At 30.1% G+C, this 12,546-nt stretch overlaps 1 protein-coding gene across 1 annotated transcript in view; it reads right to left on the bottom strand.

Moving 5' to 3' along the window:
* Positions 1-1,624, bottom strand: part of LOC143075580 (uncharacterized) — a 31,106-nt gene extending 29,482 nt beyond the window's left edge. The window contains exon 1 of the mRNA XM_076251046.1: positions 1,586-1,624. The gene's annotated coding sequence lies outside the window, so the exon portion shown is untranslated. The remainder of the gene's footprint in view (positions 1-1,585) is intronic.
* Between the last annotated feature and the right edge of the window lie 10,922 nt (positions 1,625-12,546).

Raw genomic sequence — 12,546 nt, 5'->3', positions numbered from 1 at the left:
TAAAATCATTTTATGAAAGTTTGTCCATATTGTCTATGATTATCCATTTAATGATTCTTTATTGAAAGAGAGTTAATCGAAGAACAGATTCTGTCTTTTCAATTTCTTTCATTATTTACCCCTTAGTTACATATATTATATACTATGTAACATATCCAAAATTATAATAAGAAAAGAGATATTTCTAATACAAAGATAAACAATTTCAGTGATTTAGTTTGCTGTTGTTAACTGATTAAAAGGGTAGTTATAAACTATTGTATGTAACCATGAAACCTACCGTCTTTTATTTCAGACTTTTTATAAAATTTTTAATAAAAACAAAAAAACACAGACATGTATGCGAAACAAGAAGAACCTTAATAAGGCTTTATTACTCTCAGTAAAGGTGTGGTTTTCAGGTAAAAGAAAATCTTTTAATTTACCAACTCTAAAACTTTAGAATTATTAAAATTAAATTATTATACAAGATATATTAATTCAACTATCTCTATTTGATAAATTCGAGAATCATGTAAGGATGTAAACATCTTTATAATATTGTTGCTGTTGATATGCCTGTATGTCTAAAAAAATATATATTTTAACTGTTAAAATTTAAAAAAAAATAAAAGGGTAGAGGTTATATATTTGGTCAAGTACGGTCAAGTATGTGTCAGACTGGGGTATTGTTCAGACCTTTGGTCGAGTATGGTTTAGACTTTAAAAAAAATAGGTCCTGTACAGGTCGAGAATGGATTGGGACTGTTTAAGACTGGTCAAGTAATAGTTCAGAATGTTTTCAATGGCAAGGATCAGGGTCAAATACAAATCACCACAGTCAAGTATAGTTAAGAATGAGGTTGAGAAATTTCGAGTTAAATTCAGACCAATTCAGACTGGTCGAGTAAAATTCAGTACAATCGAGTACTTATATAGGCAATTTAAGACTTTAACTTGTTTGCAGTGATAGCAAAACGGACGCCTACCCTATCGTGTTTCTTTTATTTAGTTCAGGCAATTCATTTAGCTTTAATTAGTTACTTTGTGTCTTCTTATTATTTGCCAAAATTTCCATAATTATATATATATTTATATACATAATTACTCAAAATATCAGCACAACAATGTAAAATCTGCAAGTTTGCGGTAGCAAAGAAAAAGGTGGGTAATATTATGTTCGTTTTTTTCCTATTATTTGAAATGCATATAAGTGACGTTATATCGTACTACATTGCACATGACGCACCTTTAAGTGTTTTTTTTTTTGGCGGGGGGGGGGGGGGGGGGATTCTAAAACATTTTATTGTGAAAATCTCCCCTATCATTGATATTTTTAAGGAACAAAACCAAACCACAAAGATTGTTCACGCATGTTTAATTTGTAATCATGAACATTAAATCATCATTTCTGCTCAAACAATTTATTTTTCTGCCTCAAAATGTAAATTACACCAATTTTTTGTCGTATTTTTAAGTATGGTATGGATATACTCAGTGTTGGTCTTTATTTTTGTTGAAAATTCTTAGGATGAAGAAACCTGAATTGTGGATACATAATTAAACTTAAGTAAGTTAACAAGTAGAAAATGGATAAAATACTTACCTATTATTGTTGTTTGTTTGTTTTTTCAACACATAACAGCTTTGCTCTGAATATTGCCACGTAACGTATCGTGATAACAGTAACTACTAATTAGTATTTTTAACCTTTTCCAGAGAGATGAAATTTCAAAAACATAAATATCAATATTTTAGTTTTTATATGTAACATTATAACTTATAGTATAAGGTGAAATAAAAAGATATTTGTTTTTGATAATTATAATAAATAAAAGGTTTTTCGATGTCCAAATTATAAAAACTTAAAATTATGACTAACATACCTCCTCTGTTTTGTAAATAGTCATTAAAGATACGAAGAATAGACGATCTACTGGAACGAAGTGTTAGACTATTTGATTATTATGAAGTTTTGAAGGCATTTCAGCAAATGTGAGAATATGTGGGGCAAATGAAGGAAGAACAACTAAACAACAGAATAGACCCAGCTGATTTTTGTTTATCTATTAATTCGCCCTATAATAAAACAATGCAAATAAAATATTGATTTTTTTACTTTAAACAGGCACATTTATATGAAACAAATTTATGAGTAACTGAATATAGATATTGACCCCGTGTTTGTAGCATTCCCTAATATAGAATTGTCTAGTATATTTCTTATGCTGACTATCCAATTTTCTCTCTATGTTTTTTAAACTTGTGTTATTTACCACAGTCCTGTAATATGTTGCAATTTAACACTTTAAAGTAATTAATCTCATCAACCTAATATTTGGTGTTGTAAACGAACATTTATATTTGACAGTTTTTCTATAAAAAAATATTATATTTAATTATAGAAAATCATGACAAACTTTGAAACATGACTGGATATCGATTCCATAACTTCACGAGTATGGATAAATACTGAGGAAAGTTTTACGTGTTGATAAAATTCCATACCTGGATAAACCATGTAATGCATTTCATGTACATTATAATAACTCTATTTCTATGGCATTTATTGAAATGTAAAATCAACCGTCCATTTCAAGCTTGGTATACATACATTTGTTTTTTGGGGGAGTCGTTTTAATATTCACATCAATTTACCTCCACAATAATATATTAAATATGCAATGCTACCATCTAAGATTTATTACAACTCGTTCCTCATAGTTGTACTACTGAATTGGACCAAACAAGCAGCTCTAGTCTTAAAACTGTTATATAATTATGTAAGAGCCCTCACTAGTAGCACGATTTCAGTCTGAAACGGTCATTTTGGTCTGATCACATCTTGATTGACTGAATTTACCGCTAGAAAAAATCGTCAAGATATTTAAGATCGTCAAGTCGCCGTTCAGATCGATAGCCTCATCAGGTAAATCAGTTCGTTAAGGCATGTCAAGACGGAAAAGACTGAATCGTCTAGCGGGTTGTTTAGACCCGTTACGACCGTGTCAGACCAAAACAGACCATGGATACAAAAGAACGTTAAGAGGCTGTCAGATCGTGTTCAGTCGTGTTCCGATTTTATTAATTTGGACACAAAACGGGTAAAACTTTCCCAGTGTTTTTCAGGGGTTGCTCCCCTTTTAAGAACAAATTTTAAAATTAAAAAGAAGACGGTATATGTTAACTGAAAGTCTACCATATTCACTTAATTAACTAAAGAAAATAATCAATTCTAATTCATACCTCTTCCTATTTAATTATTTAACATTTTCTATATTAAAAAAAAGATAATTGGTTCAAAGTCATACTGCTGCGCAAACCGCGGCGAATTGAGTTTAAAATCAACCGATTGCCGAAATAATATTTCTTCATTGAATATAAACATCAAAAACTTTATATTTTAAAATGGTTTACAAGTGATTGTATATAAATATTTATGCAATTATAGACTAGTGCCGTGGTGAAAAATTTGTCAACTTGACGTTACAGATAATTTTCATACCCTGAAAAATTACGGATGTCGGGATTAACACTTGAAAACGTAATCTAAATATGTTTAATTAAATTGTTGATGTTATTTTTTAATATTGTAAATAATATGCATTATCATTTAACTTTTCATGTTTTCTATATAAATTTCATTTAAGTTATTGTAAACTTGAGACAAGGAAAAACTATAACAGTACTATGTATGTCTTTTGTCGTTTTCTGTTTATTGTCATATCATTGTCCGTTCATTTTTGCCAGACTTGTGCGTTTGATTTTCCATATTTATTTTTTTTCCAACAAATAAATATTCTTTATTCTTCAAATTGCTTGTTACATGTTTACTTCATTGTCCAAGCTTCAATAAAGTATCCCTGTGAAATACTTTCTTCTAAAAATTTCAGTTTTTGCTCGGATACATAGTACGACTTGTAAATACAAAAACCTATACTTGTCAAGAAATAATTAGAACCGTTATACCCTTGATCTGATATTTTGTATCCAAATACTATATGTTTTGCTAATATCTTGTTTTGAAAATTCATTTTTGCTAGAAGATAATGTACTTTCTCCCAAAAATCTTTCAAAAATGAACATGTAATAAAGAAATGCAAATAATCTTCTTCTTTTGTTTTACAAAAATTGCATTTATCGTTCTCAGATATTTTCCACTTTAATAGTAGCTGCTTTGTAGGAATAATATATTGAAGCAGTTTCCATCTGAAAATTTTTAACTTATTTTCCTTTAAAATTTTAAATATAAAATCGTATACAAATGACATCTGTGGTATGTATTCTAATTTTAAATATCTTGTCCAAATGTTGATACCGATTGGCTTTATATATTTTTTATCTTCTTAAGTTTTATAGAGTATTTTATTGTTGATATCTTTTGTTTCAATTTGTTTATTTTGCCATCTTAATTTGACCTGACATATATTGATTATACTCTTAAAGGAGTTTTCTTTTTTTTAAACTTGCATCCATTCTTTTGGGATGCAGGATTTTAACATCTTAAACTCTGCAATCCAGTTTGTTTTATTAATTAACTTTTTTTAAATAAAACTTTCGGATAAATTTCCTTCACGATCGAATATGTCATTAATATAAACCAATCCACTTTTAACCCAGCTGGGGAAAACAAGCATTTGTTGCGACATTTAATATATTTATTTCCCCAAATAATCTGATTATAGTGACTGACCATCAAGGGATAGTTTTAAACTTTAAGACAGGGGCCTCAGAAAGAGGGAATGGATACTGGAAACTAAATAATTCTATTTTAAAGGATATTGAATATAAAAAAACAATCAACAGAGTAATAAATCAGTTCGAAAATCGTACAATCAATAATGACAGTAGCGATATCCGTCTACTATGGGACAATCTAAAAGTTGAAATTAGAGACGAATCTATTCTATACTGTAAAAGAAAATCGAAATTATCAAGGGAGACAACAAGAAAATTAGAAAGCGAATTAGAACACTTAACGACAATCAGAGATGAACAATTAAACGAAGATGAAACACTTACAAATAATATAAAACAATTAGAAGTACAATTAGACACAATTTATGAATATAAAGCAAAGGGGCTCAAATTAGATCAAGGGAGAAATGGATAGAGCTAGGGGAAAAGAATAATTCTTATTTTCTGGGATTAGAAAAACAGCGACAGGTAAAAAAATCTATTAACAAACTCAAAAATGAAAATAACGAGATAACAACAAATCAAGAACAAATTTTAAAAATGATTAAAAACTATTATAAAATATTATATACAACCACGGCCCCAGATAAAGATCTACTGCATAAATATGTAGGTGATACTGTTATGGAAAGGGAGATAAATGTAAATGACTTTAAAATTTGTGATGGGGATGTTACTATAGATGAATGTACTAAAGCTATTAACACGATGAAGTTAAATAAATCACCGGGTCTAGATGGTTTAACATTAGAATTTTATAAGACGTTCTGGGAAAAATTAAAAACAGTGTTAGTAAAAGTTCTAAATAAGGGACATGTGGAAAAACTTCTTTCATATACACAACGAACGGGTGTTCTTACTTTATTATTCAAGAAAAATGATCCATTATCTTTAGACAATTATCGTCCAATATCATTATTAAATGTAGATTTGAAAATACTATCTCATGTTTTAGCACAGAGACTAAAAAAACTTCTTCCTAAATTAATTAATGAAGATCAAACTGGATAATTATTTAAAAAATCGATTTATTGGATTTAATTTACGGCAAATCCAAGATATAATGGACTATGCAGAATCAAACGGAATAGATGGGGCTATGATATTTGTTGATTTTACAAAAGCTTTTGATTCTTTGGAATGGGAATTTATGTTAGGTGTTCTAAAACATTTTGGTTTTAATGAATCATTCATATCATGGGTGGAAACATTATATAAGGGAATACAGACGTGTGTAATAAATAATGGATGGGTATCCGAAATTTTTGAAAACTCTAGAGGAATCCGTCAAGGGTGTCCTTTATCGGCTTTACTTTTTGTTTTATCGGTCGAAATTATGGCCGAGCGATTGAGGCAAACCTCAGACATTAACGGTTTTCGTATTACTATAGATAATAAAACACATAGCATCAAAATATCACAATTAGCTGATGATACAACTCTGTTTTGTAGTTCAAAATCAAATATATCTAAAGCTATGAATATAATTGAAACATTTGGCTCTTTCTCAGGGTTGAAGCTAAACCGTAATAAAACAGAAGGAATTTGGATTGGGGCGCTTAAAAACAGCGTAGATAAGATTGAGGGCATACGCTGGACAGACAAACCTGTCAAAGCTTTAGGCATTTGTTTTGGTCACGATAAACTTCAATGTGAAAAGTTAAATTGGGAACCTAAAATAGATAACATGAAATCATTAATTAAAACATGGGAAAAAAGAAAATTAACAATGGTTGGGAAAATATTGATCATAAAATCTTTAATATTACCAAAATTTACATTTTTGGCTACTTCGTGCAAAGTTCCAGATATTTACTTGAAAGAAATTGAAAGCTGCTGTTTCAAATATATTTGGGAAGGAAAAAATGACAAAGTAAAAAGAAACACACTTATTGGCGAATACCAAAAAGGGGGGTTAAGAATGATCGATTTTGACAGTTATTTTACAGCACTGAAAGCCTCATGGGTCTCTAAATTAACAACAACCAATATGCCGAACTGGAAGATTATTCCTACTAAATATTTTAACAATCTTGGTAAAAACTTGCTTGTCTTTAACATGAATTTAGATAATATTAAATCAATAGATGGACTTGCAAAAATACCCGATTTTTATTTACAAGTAATTTCAAGTTGGGTTAAAACAGGAGGAGGTTTATCAACATTCTCTAATCACTTTTCTAATATTAGAAAACAGATTATTTGGGGATTTTCCATATTTGTTTTTATTGTGTCTATAATCCAAAAGCCATTTATAACTTTCTTACATACCAGATTTAGAAGCATTCGTTAAAAAAAGGTTTAATATTATTGCAAAAGTCTGTGAATTATTGAAAATAGGACGTTCCGGAAAACACAAGTCGCTATATTAAATGCTTGTAAATCTCTGTTACATGTGGTGCGCTTCTATTTATATACCTTTCTGTTAAATAAGAAAGTGTAAAAACAGTTATTGAAATCCGGTTGAAAAAAAGGGAAAACGAATAGTGACTATGTAACTTATTTTTCAAATATCGAATACACAAATAAATCCCTAACCATCCACGCTTGCAATTTGTTTTTACTGACAGGTGTCTGCTGGCATTCGATTGGATATCAGTTTTATGTAGGCGTAATAATTCATCCCATTTATCCAATCAGCTGTCTTGTGTGCGATCTCATACGGTTCACATAGTCTAGTTTTTTATAATGATAGCGATTAAAATTATTCGTGCAGAATATACATACACTATAAAACAAAAATATCCTGTCCAAAAATGACTTACGAGACACCATATTAACCAAATAACTATTTAAAAACTAAGACAGCATACATATAAAATATTATCATTCATAACAATTACTATTTAAAAGGGAAATATTATACTACTAGTATCATGGTCCCCGCATTTTAACAAATTTATCAAAAAAGGACGTTGTTGCAATGGTGTTACAGGGACATTACGGTGCGTCTAAAAATAACCTAGACCGCCTCGGTGCACTATAAGCTCTCGAAACTGCACTAAGACCATGAAGGAACACTATAGCGAACTTTCTATACTAATGAAATGTCCATGTGTGGAAAAGAGATCTTACTATACAATTTACGGACATTTAGACTTATTCACTAGCTGTGATATACAGTAAAAGATTTAGCAAGGATAGCAAGGATACAAAAATTACGATATTAATAACGCTAAAAATTAAAAGGAAAGTGTACGCTATGTCGCCCGGAATCCGACACTGACCTAGCAAATTAGGACATAATTAAACCATTAGCAACTTTGTAAAAAATATATAGAAAAAATGTCTTTTCTTTTCCTTAAACTGGGATTATTATGATAATCAGATAAAGGTAATTTCTGTCAAAAAACGTATGTTACGAAATAATTGAAATCGGATTTAGATTAGATTTGTGATCGTTGGAATTTAAATAATCTATCTCTAAATATAATTACCTTTTTTAATCAAACGGAACACATACTATAGGAGATGTGGGATATATTTCAATTTGACAACAACCAAACGACAAAAAATCATAAATGAATCAAGAGCGCATGTTTAGTCTCCAACAAGAAACAGATGTCTACACAAAAGGTCAAGGTCTGAATCGACATAAGTTTGTATAAAATTTGTAAATAAAATAAATAAAAAACAATTATATGAATGAGTCTTAACAACTAAATATTCATTATTTACACAAGTTCGAATGATCTAAATAATCTACATTTTTTATCGTCAGAGACACGTTTGTAAAGCCCATTTTCTGTTCTCTTAAAAAATTTGACTTTTCTTTTTTCATTTATTACCTACAAAAATTGCTCAACCTTTCATTCTGACAGCGTGAAAGACCAGAACCAAGGTAACACACTATTATAAGTCCTGGTATTCGAAAGCAGGAGATTAGTACTCTATCAGACAAAACTGCAATCACATTTACCAAATACTTAACCAACGCACCACAAACTAATGCCTGCACCAAGTTAACGTATAATTGTGATATGAAGAGATGGCAGATACCCACAACCAACTTGGAACCACCACCAGACAAAAGGACAAGTAGCATTTAGAGGGCTGGCACCCATGTGGAATTTACTGACCCCATATATACCGTATTAGGTCACTAGCACACTATGTAACTAATAATATTCAGTATGGTGATGCAGCATCTATCCTCTAACTTGGAAACTATATGAACATTGAACATTCATATGTGTATATCAGTGCCTTGTACTTGTATGATATTTGTCTTTATTTATTCATTAAAATATGAATCTCTAATAAGACTTTATTTACAAAATATAACACATGAGTAAACAAACAAACACTTTCAGAAAAAAAAGAGTAACTATAAAAAGTGCGACCCCAAAAAATATCTTTCCTTTAAAAAGTATTTCATGGTAGAATTTGACATCAAAATGGGTCAAAATAACAAATATCAAATAATTGCAATACTAACAAAACTTAACTTAATTACATTGTTTACAGAAGCTCCCATTTCGCCTTAGTTAATTCTTGTGTACCTGAAAATTTGTACTAAGGCAAACTGGGATTAATATTATATACTAGAACACACCCGTCATATCGCGGGTCCGTGACTGAATTAAAGTATATAATTATGCGCAAGCCTTATTTTAGTATTAGTACTGTCATCTAATAAAGTCACGCCGATTATAAGATACACAATTTTCTCTGCTTTCAAATCTTTCTGTTTGAACCCGTCGAACTGGAACTTATCAATTATTGGTAATATTAATTATTTGGAAAACAAAAGGTCCTGGAATGGAGTATTTTTTAATCAACAGCATTGTCCTATATTAGTTATAAATAAAGTTGAATTCTTTGATTCGCTGTTTTACGTCATGCCCGCTAACAAATTGAAACTTATTTTTAGTCCAGATTTTTAGTATCCGTATTGTTATCTTAGAAAGACTTACGGATTAAAATACTACAATAGGTAACAATTTGACAATTTAGTAGTGTCAACCCTGTGATTATGACCCGTGTATATAGCATATTAATCCTGAATACAATGTTTAGTGGTGCGCCTGTCAGATGCGGAACGTACAGATAAGGTAATAGGTAACAGGTGATTATACTATTGGTATCGGTATCGGACTCGACCCGGAACTTCCTAATTATTGGCAATATTAATTACGTGGAAAACAAAAAGACCTGGACTGGTGTAATTTTTAATCTACACCTTTGTACTATATTAGTTGTATATAAAGTTGAATTCTTTGATTCGTCGTTTTTACGTGATGACGGCTGACAAATTGCACAGGCGCTTGGGTCTATGATAAAGATTTTTTTTTTTTTTTTTTTATTGAAATTTTCAATTTTCTATATTTATAATACCTATCTATCACTTCTGTGCATGTCTCACCTAGTTTCGAGTGATTTAAACGACCCAGAGAAAAGTTTCTTAGTATGGATAGTAAAATTGAGTATTTTCTCTGGGTCGTTTAAATCACTCGAAACTAGGTGAGACATGTACAGAAGTGATAGATATGTATTATACATATAGAAAATTGAATATTTTAATAAAAAAAAAAAAAAAAAAAAAAATCTGTATCATAGACCCAAGCGCCTGTGACAAATTGGACCTAGTAATTTTAGTTTTATAGATATATTTTGACAGCTAAGGCGAAATGAGAATAAGCCGTTCACACAGTGTTTTCACAAACCGGTAATTTCTTCGCCCAGGGATATGAATTTGACATTAAAAGTCACTCAATAGCTTTACAATACCCGGCCGTGTCATTTCCGTATATTGTCGATGGAACGTGTAATATACACAATGAATTTCATACACCAGACATACCAATACAGGTGAATTTTACCTTTTTGGAGGACTCCGAAGAGGTGGTGCATTGCATGTGCGCTTAGTTTTAAAAAAATCCAATCTTTTATTTGGGGTACGTCTGAATACCGCTAATGGCCTCCTGAGTGCACTCAGGACATACAATGTGCACTCAGGATCCTTCATATTCATCGTATTTGCACACAGGATGGATGCATATATTCGTTACACGCTGCTTATCTAAGAGTTAAATTTTGTTAGAATTTGAAATCGAACTTAGATTTGTTAATTCTTATGGAAAAATTACACCAATTACTGAGCCGTTTATTATCCAACCAAGAAGGAAAGTCCCTGAATCGACAAAATTGATCGGATTATCTTATTTTTGTTAATGAATTGTGTTGTTAGTACTGGTCCGGAAACACAATTATCCCCCTTCAATTTTCGTTGTCAATTTTCGTTCACAAATATAGTTCCCTTTAATTTCAATATATTTTTTCTTAAATTTTTTTTTTTTGCCTTTCCTTTGAATTTTCCCCTATTTTATTGCTATAATGTGAATGTAAGGTCATCTAAGAGAATTTCTGTAAAATTTCTTTTTGATATTTTGAGCAGAAATGAGTGATTTGGTTAGGTAAACATAGGTGGGATTTCCCCTTTTCGGAAGCTCTCTGGCTTAAACCATACTGGTGTCCTTGTGTTTAGAAATATAATTTAGAATATTTAGAATTTAACCTTAATAAGACAGATCAGTATCTAAAAAAGAATACTTTAATGAACGAATGAACTTTATTACCTTAGAACTACATTTCATAGTAACAGAGAAAATATATATTTACAATTATTAATACCATGCACATTGGTTGAAAAAAAACTTGATTTAACTTGCATGTAGCTTGCAGGACCGATTTACCTGTAACATTTGTAGAAATTTAGATTATTTTTATGTAAGATGACCGAGAGTGCTGTCTCAATTCAGAGTTTGAACTTTAAAAAACATGATTAAGTGTGTATTAATATAGTACAGAATAGTATAGAATGTGAAAGCGATTCCTTTTATATAAAATTTGCAGCAATATTCCAGTATAAAATGTCTGTCTATCTGTAGCTACATCCAACACTTAATATGTCATGATATAATGATATTCGTCACAGGTATTTCTTGAGCCGCAGAAATGACAAAGTCTGTCTTGAAAGGGGTTAGTTATTATAACTTTATGAAGTTAATATCTTTTCATGCTTTTGGAGAGTTGTCTCATTGGCAATCAATACCACATTTCGATCTTTTTTTATTTTTTTTATATATAAAGTTAGACTTCAATGCCCTTCTCCCGCCCCCCTTTTCCACCCACCACCATTTTTCTTGAAACTCCTCGTAGATTTATAATAGATAGCTTACACATAACATATGTTTTGATAGCTAATAATAAAGATCTTATTTTAGTTTAAAAACTTTACGAATGCTCAGCAAAGATTAAGCGTGTTGCATTCGAAGTGATCAGACTACCGCTAGGCCATTTCAACTCAAAATATATAAAATATCGTTGCATCGGTAAAACTTTGAATCATTTTTGACAAAACTATTAAAATTTAAGACTGCTCTGCTTTTACAATAACTGTTTACTTGTTATCATTTCAATGGTGTCTTCCTCCTATTCCCACTTTTTAAAAATACTATTCCTTCTATTCCCACTTGCAAATAACAATAGATGTTTTGATAAATAATTTGTTTTTATAACAATCAAGGTTAATTAGAATTTCACCTAAGATTTACCTGTATTTTTTTCAAAGCATAACATAATAATAATAATAATAATAATAATTTATTTCATTAAAGTGTCACATACTTGTCTACAGATTTTTTATGTCTTTTAAAAATAGAAATGACAATATTAAGGTATGACGTAAAAAAATAAATGGTATGTGATAAAAAGAATATATTTTAAAGAGGTTATATAAACAGATTGCAGAAAATAAAATGAAGTTATCTTGTTGTTTTATTAAAAACCTCTCAGTAAAATAGTAAATAAATAGAACATGATTGAAATGAATTAAGAAAGCAATTAAAAAATTAAATGTAACTTTGA

Source organism: Mytilus galloprovincialis, chromosome 5, assembly GCF_965363235.1.
Source record: "Mytilus galloprovincialis chromosome 5, xbMytGall1.hap1.1, whole genome shotgun sequence".
Taxonomy (NCBI): Eukaryota; Metazoa; Mollusca; class Bivalvia; order Mytilida; family Mytilidae; genus Mytilus; species Mytilus galloprovincialis.
Note: the sequence above shows the minus strand (reverse complement) of the source record. Positions and strands in the feature narration are given on the sequence as shown.